Genomic DNA, 16,043 nt, shown 5'->3' on the forward strand with positions numbered 1-16,043 from the left:
GCTTTGAGGATACAGGTTTTGATGCATAGAAGCATCAGGACAATTTATGGCCATCTGTCCCTCCACTATGGGCTCTGCTGATGCTAATGTCTAAAGTCACCTCTTAAAACGTGGCTAAAAGTGTTCAAAACAGGAAACAGGAGCCTACAAGGTTATTAGAGAGGCCAGCAGATTTCCTTTTTCTTCTGGTGGTTGTTTTTGCAATTTATAATCTCCTAATAGCTTTCCTAATAGCTGTCACCCACTGCGGGCCCCTCATAAACTTATCATCCACTGGACTCTTCACGTCTTTATTTCATCAATTGTTATTAGGCTGCTGTTTCATATTTATGTAAATTCCTTTTTGAGTCAAAAGGCAGAATTGGATTTTTGTTAATAGAATTTTCATCCTGTTAGTTTAAGCTGGTTATTGTTTTGATAGCAGTTGCCTTTAGGATGTTTGAAAAATGTATTCATAGCTCAGATGGAGTTTGTGGCTTTGTTTGCTCTTACCAATTCACTGCAGCAAGAGTAAACTTCCAAAAACTCAAATATGGCTGTTGACCTCTGCATCAAACCCTTCAGAGGTCCAAGGTGTTGTCCTCAGCAAAAAAATCTGACTTTTATGCATAAATTATAGCCTCCTGACTATACTGTCATGTTCACTTTTTATTGTAGAGGGAGCAGCAACATGATTCCTTTTATAATTTTCTAATTGTTGATGTAATGGAACACAATAAAAAATTAATCTTATATCGAGCAACCTTTCTAATTCTTTTTCTTTGTTCTAGCTGTTTTTCCACAAAATAGTCTAGAGTTTTTATGGGCACAATGCCATTGCCCGTGAGTAATAAGTTAATTTTTTTTCCTATCTAATAGTTTTGCTTTTTATTTTTCATTGAGTTGTTTGCCCTTGAGTTCAATATTGAATAGAAGCAGCGGTTGAACAACCTTGCCTTGTTTCTAACTTGAAAGGAAACACTTCTGACTTTTCATCATTAAGTATTCTGTTTGTTGCAGGTTTTTGTTTGAAGATACTATTTATCAGATTAAAGCAATGTCTTTCTTTTTCCTAGTTTGTTACTTTAGTTTTAATGCCTGAGTGGATATTGAATTTTAGAAGGTGGTTTATTTTTCTGAATTAATTGAAGATCATACTTCTTTTCTTTCTTTTAATTGGTAGTACGGTACATTGCAGTGATACATTTCTGTGGTTAAATCCACTCTTTATTCCTTTTTGTTCCTGAGTAGTATTACATTTATAGATTTATCACAATTTGCTTATCCACTTATTTTTTTATGGGCATTTGAATTGTTTTCAGTTTTTGGCTATTAAAAATAAACTGTAGGAATATTTATGTACACATCTTTCTGTGGACATATGTTTTCCTTTTTCTTGGGTGAACGCTGAGGAGTAGAATGTCTGGATCATATGGTAGGTGCGTGTCGTGTTTAATGTGTTAAAAAAAACTGCCAAACTATTTTCTCAAGTGGTTGTACTATTTTATATTTCTATCATAACATATGATAATTCCAGTTGCTCCACATCCTTGTCTTTCATTGGTATGGTTATCTTTTAAATTTTAGCCATTCTTTTGGGTAATGATATCTCATTATGATATTAATTCACATTTTCCTAATGACTAATGCTGTTTTCCATCTTTTCATGTGCTTATTGGCTATTTGTGTATCTTCTTTTGTAAAGTGTTTATTCAAAGTTTCTGCTCATTTTAAACATTGGATTGTCTTATTTTTCCTTAAAATTTTTTTTTTTTTTAAAGACCATCCATTTGGCTCAGAAGGTTGTTTGTCTTCTTATTATCCAGTTGTAGCATTCTTTATATACATTCTGGTACAGGCTGCAAGTTCTTTATGTGTTCGAAATATTTTTTTCTAGTCTGTGACTTGCTTCTCTGTTCCTAAAAATAGTGTCCTGGCTGGGCATGGTGGCTCATGCCTGTAATCCCAGCACTTTGGGAGGCTGAGGCGGGCAGATCATGAGGTCAAGAGATCGAGACCATCCTGGCCAATATGGTGAAACACTGTCTCTACCGAAAATACAAAAATTAGCTGTGCATGGTGGTGGGTGCCTATAGTCCCAGCTACTCAGGAGGCCGAGGCAAGAGAATCACTTGAACCCAGGAGGAGGCAGAGGTTGCAGTGAGCTGAGATTGTGCCACTGCACTCAAGCCTGGAGACAGAGTAAGACTCCATCTCAAAAAAAAAAAAAAAAAAAAAAAAAAGGGGTCCTTTAAACCAAAATTGTTTAATTTTGAAGTTCGATTTGTCATTTTTTTTTTTTAATGCCTTATGTCTTTTGTGTCTTACCTATCTAAAAACTTTGATCTATTCCAAGGTTGCTAAGATTGTCTCCTATTTTCTTCTAGAAGTTTTATAATGTAGATCTATGATCCATTTTGAATATTTATGTATGGTGTGAGATAGCAGGTTAATGCTGTTGGATTTAGTTTTTCAATTCTTTGTAAAAAATTATTTTTATACCAATGCTCAGATGAGCTGATCTTTTCTCTTTTTCATGCATTCTTTACTTGCTTCTTGAGTAAGGTTGTTGTAGCCTAGTAAAATGAACTGGATAGCTTGCTGCCCTTTTCAATTCTCTGAAATAGTTTACATGAGATTAAGATTATTTATTCTGTAACATTTAGAAAAATTTACCCTTTAAACAGCTTTGGCCTGGTGATTCTGTGTCTATATACAACAAGTGATTTAATCTTTTAATGCTATAATTCTATTTATGTTTCCTATATCTTCTCGAGTCATTTTCAAGATGTAGTTTCGCAGGAAATTGCTCATTTATATCTGTTTTAATAGGTCAGGAGTTCGAGACCAGCCTGGCCAACATGGTGAAACCCTGTCTCTACTAAAAATACAAAAAATTAGCTGGGCATAGTGGTGGGTGCCTGTGATTTCAGCTTACAGGCCTCAGGAGGCTGAGGCATGAGAATTGTTTGAACCAAAAGGCAGAGGTTGCAGTGAGCCAAGATCACACCCAGGTGACAGAGTGAGACTCTGTCTCAAAAAAAAAAGAAAACCATATGAGCAATCTGCTTTAGATTTCTTTTTATTAATATGATGACTGCTACCAGTTGAGAGCTCATTTAGAATTGTGACCGAATCTTATTTTTCACTGTAGTTTCTGGACAAACACCAAAACTGAGGCGTCAGATAAATTGGTGAAACTGGAATTCAGTCCAGTGGCACATTTGATCTGTTCTGCCTGCAAGATCTATCCAGGCACATCTTACTGTGTCCTCTGCTATCCTATGACTCTAGACAATGCTTCGTCATCTCTTGTCTGGACTTGTTTGAAGATACTATTTATCAGATTAAAGCAGTGTCTTTCTTTTTCCTAGTTTGTTACTTTAGTTTTAATGCCTGAGTGGATATTGAATTTTGGACACTCTCTTGGTATCCCTGTTATCACTCTTGCCCACTCCCACCCACCAATTTTCATCTATTTTTCACAAAACTCTCAGAAAAATCCTTTAAAAGCTTCCAATAGATCATGTCACTCCCCTGCTCAAAACTTTTAAATGCTTTTCCATCATACTTAGAATACATTACAAGTGGAGTAGGAAGGTAGAATTGACCAAAGGTGTCTTCTGAATCCCAAAGCTTTCTGTATAGTATGCAGAAACTAACTCCTACAACTTCCCACGTAGGTACCAAAGGTTCCTCCCCTGTACTGTAACTCCCACCCACACCCAAATCCCTCCAGTATATTGGCTGAGAGCTACAGAATTTAGGGGAAGGTCTTTCTGCTCCTTGATAGAGATGTTTTCCTTCAAAGCAACTAGTACCATGTGCCAAGACCTCTCAGGGCCACAATGCTACAGACCTTCCTATCGTGGCTAATTCTTTAGTTAAAAGCGATACCACAATGCCTTTGCTCACATAACTACAAATATATCCAAGTGACTAGAGGGATTATATTTTCATTTGATAATCTCTTTTTCTTTTCTAGTTATTCAGAAGATTGAATTGGTTATTTCATAAGAGTATTTTACAGTGCCAGTTCGATATGTATTTATGTCTCTTTGGAATTATTTATTTTGCCTGATTTCACAAAGGATTTGGGGCAATTTACAAGATTGTTTACTACCACATGAAAATATGCAAAAAGATATCAAGGCTATAGAAGATATAAATTATACTCGGAGATAAACCCAATTAGCTCCAACACAATTACCCAAGTTAGAAGAACTTTTGGTTTCTGAGATTCCCAGGAAGCACATTCAAAGAGGAAGTAATGCCAGTTCAATTATTTACATAAATAAACAAACATAACCATTCCTTGGGAGAGGGAAATCTTTTGTTGGTACCTAGCATATCTTTTTTCAATTGCATGATTTCCCCTCCCCTTCAGGAAGAGGGTTGGATGATAATAAAACATCCTAAAGCAAAAGAATGGCTTCCTGTTAGGGGTTTTCCCTGCTGGCAGCATTGCTTAATGACAGCAACTCAGTTAAATGACTTTGGAGGCAACCAGGCAAAATGTTGCTTTCTGACGATCCAGCTTAGTTCCAGGATATAATTTAGAATGTCCAGGATATAATGTAAAACGTCCAGCATAAACTTTGATTTTCAGAAGAATGACATGATTCTTTACAAATAATGGTGGATTCCTAAACTCTATCATACACCTACTACCTTGAATAGCTGGGGATGAGGTCCATGAGCTGCGCATTTTTTTTTTTTTTTTTTGAGAAAGAGTCTAATGCTCTGTCTCCAGGCTGGAGTGCAATGGCACGATCTCGGCTCACTGCAACCTCTGCTTCCTGGATTCAAGTGATTCTCCTGCCTCAGCCTCCCAAGTGGCTAGGATGACAGGTGCACACCACCACACCTGGATAATTTTTGTATATATATATATATTTTTGAGACTGAGTCTCGCTCTGTTGCCCAGGCTGGAGTGAGTGGGGTGATCTCGGCTCACTGCAAGCTCCGCCTCCCGGGTTCCCGCCATTCTCCTGCCTCAGCCTCCCGAGTAGCTGGGACTACAGGCGCCCGCCACCTCGCCCAGCTGGTTTTTTGTATTTTTAGTAAAGACAGGGTTTCACCGTGTTAGCCAGGATGGTCTCCATCTCCTGACCTCATGATCCGCCCGTCTCGGCCTCCCAAAGTGCTGGGATTACAGGCTTGAGCCACCGCGCCCAGCCAATTTTTGTAGTTTTAATAGAGACGGGGCTTCACTATATTGGTCAGGCTGGTCTCAAACTCCTGACCTCAGGTGATCCACCCACCTCAGCCTCCCAAAGTGCTGGGATTATAGGTGTAAGCCACTGTGCCCAGCCATGAGCTGTGATTTTAAAATTTTCTTACTTTTAACATATTTCTTGAGATATAATTTATATACCATTCAGTAATCCATTGAAAGTGTGCATTTCAATGTTCTTTTTTTTTTTTTTGTAATTTGTACACTTGTCCCATTTTCACTACAATCTGGGGAAAACTGCATTTTTTAAACTTTTATTTTGGGTTCAGGGTTATATGTGCAGGTTTGTTATATAGGTAAACTGCACATCATAAGGGTTTGGTGTATAGATTATTTTGTCACCCAGGTAATAAGCATAGTAACCTGATAGATAGTTTTTGATCCTCTTCCTCCTCTCACCCTCCACCCTCAAGTAGGCCCTGGTATCTGTTGTTCCCCTTTGTGTCCACGTGTTCTTGTTGTGTAGCTACCACTTATAAGTGAGAGCATGTGGTATTTGGTTTTCTGTTCCTGTATTAGTTTTCTTAGGATAATGCCCTCCACCTTAATCTATGTTGCTGCAGTGGTCAAGGTGTCATTCTTGTTGATAGCTGCATAGTATTCTATGGTGTATATGTACCACATTTTCTTTATCCAATCTACCATTGATGGGCATTTAGGTTGATTCCATGTATTTACTATTGTGAATAGTGCTGCAGTGAGTATACGTGTGCACGTGTCTTTATAGTAGAATGATTTTCTTATTTTCTTATTTTTTTTCTGGCCCTAATATCTGTGGGGAGCAGAAAAATTTATATTCCTTTGGGCACATACCCAATAATGAGATTGCTGGGTAGAATGGTAATTCCGTTTGAAGTTTTTTTGAGGAATCACCACACTGCTTTTGACAATGGGTTAAACTAATTCCAGCCCCATCAACGTGTGTAAGCATTCCTTTTCTCTGCAACCTTGCCAGCGTCTGTTACTTTTTGACTTTTTAATAGTAGTCATTCTGACTGGTGTGAGATAGTAACTTGCTGTGGTTTTGATTTGCATTTCTCAAATGATTAGTGATGTTGGACATTTTTTCATATGAAAGCTGCATTTTTTTTGTGTGTGTGAAAGCTGCATTTTTAACAGGGGGCTTTCAGTAGTGTGAGCCGGACTGTCAAGTTGAGAAACCTGGCTAGAAAAGATCAGGTGGATGACACGAGCCTCATCCATTTTGGTTTGAGGCTTTAGCGTTGGTAAATAGGTCTTTGGAAGTAGAAAGTTCACTCTTGTTTTGTAAAACCTCCACAATGATATATTTAACATTGTTGCTTTCAGTATCCTCAGGTGATAGTAAGAGTCAATGATGCATGAACATCTATTTTAACTGAGGTACAGATTTGAACTCTGCTCTCTGGGTCACTGGCTGTAAGACTGAGTCCTTCAGCTAGTTTGTGAGTCTTGGCAATTCTCCAGCATCCACGTCTCAAAACAGGTTTCTTGTGTTACTTATAAGCACAATAGCTAGTTGTCTTAGAACTAAGGAATTGTGCTCCCAACAAAGCTCTGATTATCATTACTGAAAATGGAGGACCTTATTTCAGTACTGAAAATAGATGTCTTTTATTTCTAGGCAGAAAATAGAAATTTTGGATGCATTTAAAAAGTGTGCATGTTAGGGAGAGATTGTGTGTGTGTGTAATAAAATGTTAAGGAATCTGCAATAGCAATACAAGGATTCAGGAAATATGAGGCATTAGAAATGACAAGGGATACTTATAAGGATCTTCTCCAGCATTTCTCAAAATATGTAAATCAGCATGTTCCTACATAAAATGTAAAGAATGGGTTTTGTGGTTAAATAACTCACAGACCCCTGAAAGGGTCATCTACTTTATTTCTGCAGGATGTTTCAGGGCCATTGTATGTTATGAACCTCTACTGGGGTCATGGATTTTCTAATGAAATTTACATTTTTTTCTGTAGAATGTATTTGCAGGAGTCTGGATCTATTATTGTTTTTCAATCTCAATATCCAATTTATCTTATTTTAATTGTGTAATATTGAGTAAGTTAAAACTCAGAAAGATAAGTAGTTGCAAATGGTGACAGTGTTCAGAAACAGATTGTTTTGCTATGTCAAGATACTTACCAAACTCAGTAAAGAGGGGCAGTGGGACATTTTTGTTTAAATTGTCTATTTTTCGATCACTGCTGGATATGACCTATATGCTTTTAATTCAATTTTATTATTTTATTTTATTTTTGAGGCAGAATTTTGCTCTGTTGCCCAGGCTGGAGTGCAGTGGCTCAATCTCAGCTCACTGTAACCTCTGCCTCCCAGCCTCAAGCCTCAGCCTCCCAAGTAGCTGGGTCTACAGGTGTGCACCACCACACCAGGCTAATTTTTTGTAGAAATGGGGTTTCACCGTGTCATGCGGGTTGGTTGCAAACCCCTGAGCTCAAGCGGTTCTCCTGTCTCAGCCTTCCAAAGTGCTGGGATTATAGACATGAGCCACTGTGCCCGGTCTGGACCTATATGCTTTTCCACCAGTGCTACCCAAAGTATGATCTGTGGACCAGCACTATTTGTTATGGTCTGGGTGAAGAAAAGAACAGAAATCAAGAATTAGTATTTAGAAACTTTTACAGTAATTTGTCAGTGCTGTGACATCCAAGCAAGTGATCGGTGGACTCTTCTTGTTCATTAACCTCTGGTCAGGTTGAGTGATATCAGTCCACACGATGGGTTACATGTAGTTCAGCCACTTACTGTTATCATCTGCAATAGAACAGAAGTTAGTAAACAAAAAAGCAGACTTTTTTCTCTTTTCTCTCTTTTTTTTCTGTAACCACAGATCATTTAAGAAACACTGCATTGAAGGACAATTAAGCTGTTGGTTATGTGTAATTTCTTATTTTTATTTTTATTTTTGAGACGGAGTCTCGTTCTGTCTCTCAGGCTAGAGTGCAGTGGCGCAATCTGGGTTCACTGCAAGCTCCACCTCCCGGGTTCACGCCATTCTCCTGCCTCAGCCTCCTGGGTAGCTGGGACTACAGGCGCCTGCCACCATGCCTGGCTAATTTTTTGTATTTTTAGTAGAGACGGGGTTTTATCATGTTAGTCAGGATGGTCTCAATCTCCTGGCCTCGTGATCCACCCACCTCGGCCTCCCAAAGTGCTGGGATTACAGGCGTGAGCCACTGCACCAGGCCGATTATGTGTAATTATATGCTCTCTCTCTCTGTCTCTCTGTCTCTCTCTCTCTATATATATATGAATGAAAGGGATCAAGTTGTTGCTTTAAAACATATATATGTATTTTAAAGGAAGGGATCAGGTTGTTACTATATCTATGACATTGTAAATATTACACCTCTGAAAAATCTTCTATACAACTGTTTGAAACTTGTTGATTTTCTAGAATCTTCCACCAGACAAAACCTAATTTTCTATTCTAAAGAGGGACAGCTTCTTTTTTGCTGGGGATATTCTTCTAGGATATCAGAGACACCATGGAGATTGGTCTACCTGCATTCAATTAGCTATTCACCCTCTCACCATGATTTAATATGGTCCATTGGCATTTTCTTTATTTATAAATTCTGTGAAAATAGAGCTCAATACCCATGGCTGCATAGAAATTCTGGAGCAGCTATGACGTACAGATTTTAGAATTTAGTGCTTTTCTTTTTCTGTCTCTTTCTGGCTAACACTTTCAGAACTAGCACTGTAATGATTCCTAGTAAGAGCTCAGTACATGTTAAAAATTACTGAAATTATTCTCTGGTTCCTGTATGTGAAGAAAGACAATGCAAGCATTTTTATAAGGAGAATGGTGATACTGACTCCTTATGTGATTATTTTAGAGGACCATCATAGATGATAATCAATTAGGAACTATTTGGTGGCTCAGATCTGATTATTAAAAATATACCTGAATGCTTTTGTGTTTTGCCTTATGCACTGATGCATTTTTGAATTTTAAGAAAACAAAAGCCTTTTACCTTCTTAATTTTCCTCTTTCTTCCTCAGAAGCATCCTTTTTCTAACCATTTGTGTGACTGATATAAAACTTTATGTCTTGTATTCTAATTTTACTTTATTTCTTAATGCTATAGCTTGATCTTTCCATGTACATACAACATAAGTCCATCTCATTCTTAGATGGCAATTGAGTTTTCTGTTGAATAGATGTACAGTTATGGGTTCTGTCACCCTTGCATTGGTGGACACTTAGGTTTACTGCCTGACCTGATCATGACTATACAGGCTAGTCAAGTTGTAGAATATTAATGTCGATAAAATGTTTTACATTCTCGCAAATTGCCATGTGCTAAAGGGACTAAAGTAAACCAGTGTGGCCCTAAAGGAAAAAAAAAGGCAGCAATTTCAAAGGCGTTTGAACAACACTAAAATAAAATTAATTAACTTCCCTTTACACAAATTCTTTTAAGTTTTCATGGCAGTTTGTGCTTGTGAAAAATTCTTGGCATGTCTTCTACAGGGAAGACACTTACTCTCTGTGAACCCTAAAGATAGGAGGAAAAACGGATAACTCCAAGTAGAAAGGAAAGGCTCTGTTAACACTGGACAGAGCAGAAAAATGTTTCACTTGCATGATTTTCTGCTAAAAGGCCCCTTGAAGCAATCTGAAACGCTGCAATGTTAATTTCATAGTAAATTTTTTCTCACAGAATATTAGCACATAGTCTGGATATGAGACAGTCTCTAGCTGGTTTCCAGTCACATTTCAGGTGCTCAAATATTTGTGGGATGAATGTGGCTGTGAGGTGAATGGATGTGGCTGAGGACTCATGGTGAGTTCACCACTGCTTGGACCATCAGCTCCAAACAATGGTCAGCATCACACTGAGTCTTCCTGAAGGGCTGAAAAGTCACCCCAATATTCAAATAAATCTCAAGATCTGGAGTTGGGAAACAGAAAAATTTCTTCAACCAGGCTCCAATGTCTTCGACAGGGAACACACTTACTCTCTGTAAACCCTAAAGATAGGAGCGTTTTACTAGCCTGGCAGAAGTTGGCAGAGGTTCCTACTGCGGAAGAGCCTTTCTGTGGAGCACACGTAGACACAACATAAGACTCTTACAAAGTTGAAGGATGATTATTAAAAACAAATGATACTCTTATAAATCATGTCAGTCCCCTATAGAGATAATTTAAAAGGTTGCCGTGTTGCTTATTTATTTACTGAGACAAAGTCTTACTGTATCACCCAGGCTAGAGTGCAGGGGTGTGATCATGGCTCACTAGAGCCTCAATCCCCCCAGGCTCAAGCGATCCTCCCACCTCAGTCTCCCAAGTAGCTGGAACCACAGGCAGGCACTACCATACCCAGCTAATTTTTAGTTTTTTTGTAGAGGTGGGATCTTACTATGTTGTCCAGGCTAGTCTTGAACTCCTAGGCTCAATTGATCCTCCTGCCTTGGCCTCCTGAAATACTGAGATTACAGGTGTGAGGCACCATGCCCAGCCACCATATGTTTTTAATTGGAGATAATACTTTTAAAGAAATCTGTGGCCATAGAATAGAGCTTCAGAGTTAGACGTACACAGAGAAGAAAACCACAGACCCGTAAACTCCCCCCAAAATTTGACTCTACCTCCTTCATATTGACATGGAAAGCTATGATTTGGTGTTGTGTGACAGATGATGATTTCCTGGAAACTGATATTATAGCCATTGGAATAAACTAGTGTGATGCAATGGACCGAGCATTAGAAGATCTGGGTCTGGTTCTTGTTTCTGTTCTTTAATGACTTTTGTATCAAGAAACTTATCCTGACTAGGCTTCATCATCAGAAAGTTTGAAATAAAAATACCAGTTCTGCTTGTTTTGTAAGGTTGTTGCAAGGATGAAATGAAACAAGTGAATATGAAAACATTTTCTAAACTGCTGTTATACAACTATAAAGTCTCATTACTTGCTGAGGATTACAATGTTCTCAAACTTTACCGTGTGGATAAGAATCATTTGTGGTGCTCGCTAAGAATGCAGTATGGAGAACTTCTATTTCCAGCAATCCATGAGGCAACACAGCCAGAAAAACTCCCCCACTACACAACTCCTAGAAATGCTGGATAAAGTACAGCCAACATCGTTATAAATACGTAACTGAGTTTGTGATCAAGAAAGGAAAATTCCTGAGGTCAGAAACTGAGCTTATGATCAAGAAAGGAAAATTCCTAGGGTCAGAGACTGGAAGGGGGAGCAGTAACCTGAAGGCATAATTAGGTGCTAAAACCGCACTACCCTGAGGGACAATAACCTAGATTCCTGCATCTCAGGGTAGAGGGGGACAGAAGAGAAAGTCTGAGACTCACTCACAGTGGAGAATGGGAATTGTGACCTCCCATTCCCCACTGGGAGTGCTCTTTTTCCTCACGAAAAAGGCAAGCTAAAAGAAAACTCTACCATTGGCAAAAGGAAGTGACAAGGAGATAACCCTCTTGGCCTGAGTTCCAAGCAGGGGTGGGAATGCACTCTTCCCTCTGGATTATTCCATAGGCTTGCCCTTCTGAGTCTTCATACCACTTGCACGATCCACAAAAACCTAAACTCTGAAACTAACTCTGAATTCCTGGGTTGGTGGAACCGAGGAAGGAGGGCAGAAACCAGAGCATTTTTTCCCTACAGAGATGCTGCCTCTCTGCCCAGGTGTCTCTGGGTTCCAGGTATCAAGCCCAATTTAATATTAGCTCCAGTTCCCAAACCCGTAAGACCCAGCAGAAATATAGATTCTCAAGGACTTCAGCCATTGGATCTAAGATACAGACTGTCAGCATGTTTAAAATGTTTGGAAAGTACAGATTCCTAGGTCCCACCTTAGTCTTAATAAATCAATAGCTGGGGTAGACCCAGGAATCTGCAATGAAAATAAGCATCCCAAAGGACTAAGATGCAGAGAGCTCTCAGAGGACCCACTGGAGAATATAGTTTGCTAATTTCCGAAAATGTATTCAACCGTCTACTTGAAATACTAAAATTATTTATAATTGGTTCCACCTCTCCCTCAGTGGATTAAACAGACACCTACTGATGACAAATTTTCTTTTCTCCCTCATGACTATTTAGACTTTAACGGTTTTCTCAACTGAGTTGAAAATTGGGAAGCCTGAATTTTTCTTTACTGGACTGAAAAACAAGCATGCAGAACAAAACAAAAACAACCCCCCCACACTACCACCAGAAAACAATGATAACTGAACCAACGTAGAGAATAAATCGAAATAACATCCTTTCCCAGCCTTCTGCCATCTGCTTCCCTGGCCTCCCTTGTGTATTGCTGCTGAATCTGGCTAGACTGGAGATTCCCCCTCGTCTTGTTATGACTTATGGAGGTTAAAATGGTGCGTAATGGACCATTGAGGCAGATGGTAGCTTTCTTTACTGTTTATGTTCTTTCCATATTGAAAGCCTGTAGTTGCTCCAGATGCATTTTGCCTCTCAGAGGATGGGTGGAGAAGGGATCGAGGAAGGGTTAGATGAAGGTCTCAAGAGAGCAGCCACTAGGAAATTTTAGTCCTGGTTTTCCATCTTCTTGTTCTTTGTTGCCTTTTTATCTATTGAACTCAACATGAGAGGGGTATGCTTTTGAAAGGCCTATGCAGGGAAGAGTTGTTTTTCCTATCTTTGAGCTGTTCAGCCATCTGTCCCAATTTCTTCCTGGTTTCCTGTTATTTTCATTCTGCCTTTTATAAAGATTAACATGCGGTGCAACCACATATTCTATTAAGCTTGTCTCCTCTCTACTTTATCTCATTAACTGCTTGATCACTGTGAATAAAAATAATCTTCCATTAAGTCACAACTTCAAACATCTCGGAGACTTTAGATCAAGCAAACCTTCAACAGCTGAAAAAAATTGCTTTAAATCCAAGAGGTTCACTTCAAAGGAAAACCTATGGGTGTTCTCAGCCCAACTGACAGGTAAATAGTCATTTGTAACTAAAGATATGCAAGTGAGAAAACACGGCTTACTCTGGAGTCTGTAGTTGCTGTTAACTTCTTCTCTAGTTGGGGCAAATTAGAACTGACCCTAGAATGGGGTTAGCTTGATCACACAATGGCCTGCATGTGGAGCTGGCGTAGTATCAGTAGGCAAATCTGCAGTTCTCTGTTCTAGTCACAATTTATTTTTCTATTTACAAAGTTAATTTAAAAAATAAAAGTTGTGTAGAATGTCACCACAACCACAGATAGCTACTGTTAACATTTTGTTAATAGTCCTTAAGTTCTTAAATTTGTGTGTGTGTATAAAACACACATGTGTACATTTATAAAAGTAGCATACAGTTCATATGCTTTTGTAGTCATCTTTATACTTTCTTTGTCAACGAATACAGGTGGTCAAAGGATAAAATAGCTTTTGTGTGTGTTGATCGTTTTACCTAGGCTGCCCTTCTTTTACTCTTAAGGGACTTTTCTGATCTCCCTGATTTGTCTGTTTCCCATTGGAAGCTCTCATTGCTTAGTGGGTTTCTCCTTCTGGGCACTAATAACAGTTGTAACTTTTTATTTCTGTGTAATTTCTGATTGTCCCTTTCTAGAGACTACCCTGTGAGCTACATATGGATAGGGACTAAGTATTCCCAAGGCCTAGCACAGTGCCTGACACACAGTAGGTTAAACTTTGGTTTGGATGAATGAATGATGAGTTTTCAGATCTACAAGTTATTCCACTGCATGTATAAAAGATTGCTTGTCCAGCTATAGTTTAACTTTGATGTTGCTTATTGGCTGTTATAAATGGGATAATAAGAAACTTTATGTAAAACAACTTTGCCTACATCCTTAGTTATTTAGAAAAATTTCTAGGAGTTGAATTCATAGACTAGAGGGTAGAGCACACTTTAATGCTTTAGATATGTGTTGCTAAGTTGTCTTCCACAAGGGTACTAATTACTAGTAGTCTCTAGTAGTAGATCAGGGTGCATGTTTCCCTGCATCCTTGTCAAAATGGTCATATTTAAAAATTTTTTTTCTGTCAGTTCATATGTTTTTCTTTCTGCAGATTGGCTATTCCTAATTGTTATTTATTTATTTTTACCTGGGCATCTATCTTTTTGTATTAATAACAAATCTGCAAATTAAGATTTTTGGTCATGTAACACATATATTTCTAGTCTGTTCACAGACTTAAAATCTTTTTTATGTATTAATTGATATATGGGTGTGTGTTCGCACAGATGCAAAACCCTCCATCTCTTTCCTTTATTGTTTTTTGTCTTTTATACTTATACAGCTTTTTCCACAGTAAGATTACAGAAATAATAGCTCAGAAAAAAATCTAAGGGTGTATATGCGAGTATACAGGTAGAAAAGACTGGATTAATCTCTAAGTGATGCTGGTGAATTGATCAGTTTTACAGAGGGGAAAAAGTTATTGTCATCTAACACCTTACATCACAATATGTTCCAGATGGATTTAAAACAAATTTTAAAAAGTGTAAAAGAATGGAAAGAAAATCTTGGTGAATATATAGTTTCACTTACCTTTCTTTACTGAATACTCAAATTCCAGAGTCTAAGAATTACTTATTATTATTTTTTTTAATTTTAGAGGCAAGGTCTTACTTTGTCACCCAGGCTGGAGGGCAGTAGCACTATCATAGCTTACTGCATTCTGGAGCTCCTAGACTCAATCGAGCCTCCTGCCTCAGTCTCCTGAGTAGCTAGGACTATAGGCCTGCACCATTGCACCTGGCTAATTGTTTTTTTATATGTAATTTTTGCAGACATAGTAGTCTCCTTATGTGGCCCAGGCTGAGCTTGAACTCGTGGTCTCAAGAGATTCTCCAGCCTCAGCCACTCTAGTGGCTAGGATTATAGGTGAGAGCCACTGTGTCTGGCAAGAACTCCTTTGATTAAAAAAAAATTTTCTTATTGTAAGAGTCTGGTAGGCCCTGGTGTGGTGCTTCATGCCTGTAATCCCAACACTTTGGGAGGCCGAGATAGAGGGACTGCTTGAGCTCAGGAGTTTGAGACTAGCGTGGGGAACATGGTGAAACTCTGTCTCTACTAAAAGCACAAAAATTAGCCAGGCATGATGGTGAGCACCTGCAATCCCAGCTACTTGGGAGGCTGAGGCAGGAGAATCACTTGAGCCTAGGAGGTGGAGATTGCAGTGAGCCAAGATCACATCACTGCACTCCTGCCTGGGCAACAGAGCAAGACTCTGTCTAAAAAAAAAAAAAAAAAAAAAAGTTTTTGTTGGAAATTTTGATCAGAAATTTCCCAAGTAGTTCCATGTTGAGAGGGAGATTTTAACTCCAGAACTCTGAATTTCAAGTATCTTTTTCTGAACCCCATAATGATGCTTCCCCTACTTAAATTAAGGTGGGGCAAGTAAGTAGTATGGTGAAAGGGAACAGACACAAGACTTGGGAGCTGGAAGAGGTAGTGTCTAGTCCAGGCTTCATTTCATTACTCATTACGTATTTTCAGTTAGGTCATCTTGGGAAGACTTTCTCTTAGATATTTTTATCTGTAAAATGGGCTAACAAAAATCTCTGCACGGTTTACTTCACAGAATTGTTGGAAGACCAAATCAGATAGTTTAAATAAATTGTATTCATTACTGAAGAGTGGTGTGTTCATAAGAATGGCACAATCTTCTTTATATTGTGCTATTTATGTTCCTGTCTATCTCTCCTACAGAACCATTTTTTAAGAGTAGTTTTTTTCTCCCCTGTACTCTGAAAATGCTTAGCATAAAGGCTTTGCTGAGTAGGTTATATTTTGCGACAACTAAGAGCTCTGACTCTGAAGTCCTAATGAGTTTTGCTTGAACCCAGATCCTGTCATTCGTGTTGGTGTGACCTTGGGAAAGTT

This window comes from Colobus angolensis, unplaced genomic scaffold (assembly GCF_000951035.1).
Source record: "Colobus angolensis palliatus isolate OR3802 unplaced genomic scaffold, Cang.pa_1.0 Scaffold27, whole genome shotgun sequence".
NCBI lineage: Eukaryota > Metazoa > Chordata > Mammalia > Primates > Cercopithecidae > Colobus > Colobus angolensis.